This window comes from Anarrhichthys ocellatus, unplaced genomic scaffold (genome assembly GCF_004355925.1).
Source record: "Anarrhichthys ocellatus isolate YVR2014 unplaced genomic scaffold, GSC_Weel_1.0 scaffold1188, whole genome shotgun sequence".
NCBI classification, from domain to species: Eukaryota; Metazoa; Chordata; class Actinopteri; order Perciformes; family Anarhichadidae; genus Anarrhichthys; species Anarrhichthys ocellatus.
In genome coordinates, this window is record NW_022281162.1 from 1 (window position 1) to 1,834 (window position 1,834).

A 1,834-nucleotide genomic window follows, 5' to 3' on the forward strand; every position below is an offset into this window, starting at 1 on the left:
CAGCAAGCCAGAGCCGAACTCAGAGATACCGACCATTTCGTTGCATGCAATCAAGGGGAGACACCGTTAAGAGAAGTGAAATGAATATTATATCTCCTCTCTCACAACTGCATCGGCTTTCTGTAGCAACCCGTTGCAGAGCAAAAGGTCCCCGGTGAAGCTGGAAGCGTTACATATTGTCACGATCAGGCTTTGCCTTGTGTGTTCTGTGTGTGTTTTTCTGTAGCTCCTCACTCTACCTGTCAGCCACTCCCTCAGCACCAGTCCAACTCCCTTCACCTGTCCTTGATCAGTAATCAAGCACTCCATCATCAGCACAACTCTCCTCACCTGTTCAAGTCACTTTATAAACCCCTGTCTCTCAGTCACTCACTGCCAGGTCATTGTTTGTGTTCTACCTGCCTGTTTGTTTTGTCCTGTTCCCGGTTTCCCCACCCCTGCCTGCCCTGCCTCGTCCTGCTGGATTTGCCCCCTCGTCTCTTGTCTCGTCCCTGGATTCCCTGTGTGTTCTTGTAAGTGTTCATTAACATCCCACTTCACTCTACTTCTGGTCTGCGTTTGAGTCCTCCATCATGCCCTGTGATAGAATGACCTGGCCCAGAATGGACTCAGCAGACCATGGTTTGGAGTGCCGTCTCCCCGACTGGTACGAACAGTTTATGGGAACCCGCGTGGCCTTTGGAGGGACTTGGAGTGTCCAGAAGGCAGACCGTGACATGATGGACATCCCTTTCAACCCTCGTAGGAGGCAGAGGAAGGGTCAGACTCCCGCTCCCGCTGGGCCGCAGCGATCTCCCGCTGGGCCGCAGCGATCCCCCGTTCCAGTCTCCACTGGGCCGGAGCTTTCCCCCGTCTCCGCTGGGCCGTAGCTAACTCCAGCTTCCCGTGTCCTGTCGGCGATCCAGCCGTCTCCAGCTGTCTCCTCCGTGCTGCAGCCGCTCCAGGCCGCTGTCGTCTCCGTGCCGCAGCGACCTCCAGCTCCGGCCGTCTCCGTGCCGCAGCGACCTCCAGCTCCGGCCGTCTCCGTGCCGCAGCGACCTCCAGTCCCTGCCGCTGCCGCCGCGCTGCAACAACCTCAGCCCCTTACCCCGCTGGGTCATCACTCCATCCCCCTGAGCCCCAGTCTATGGACTCCTGTTACCCGGAGCCCCATCTCCGAAAGTTAGAGCTCTGTTCCACGTCTGATCTCCGGCCTCTAGAGCCCTGTTCCCCGTCTGATCTCCGGCCTCTAGAGCCCTGTTCCCCGTCTGATCTCCGGCCTCTAGAGCCCTGTCCCCCGTCTGATCTCCGGCCTCTAGAGCCCTGTCCCCCGTCTGATCTCCGGCCTCTAGAGTGCAGTCCCCCGTCTGATCTCCGGCCTCTAGAGTGCAGTCCCCCTGATCTCTAGAGTTCCGTCCTCCTGAGCCCCATGTCACGATCAGGCTTTGCCTTGTGTGTTTTTCTGGAATGTTTCTACTGATATTAATCAGAATTTCACAAAACCAGGTCATTTGTTTTTTTGTTTTTTTTTAAATCAATATTCTCTATATGCTGTAATGTCTAAGCATCCCATTCAATTGATTCACAGTTAAATAAAGTTGTTCATCATTTCCTCATAAACCGATTAGAAACTTGCTGAACATGGAGGGAGGGGGAGAGAGTCACCGCCCCTGCCCATAAACACCAAATCCTTGTCTGTTTAATACTTAAAACCCCAATGACATCACTGACATTGTCAGGGGTGATGCCACCAAGCACCTTCATGTAGCCGAGTGGTTATGATGCATACAACTACAACATCCTCTGCCGGATTCAAGCTGGGGACATTTGTTCTCGGTCTCTCTCTCTCTCTCTC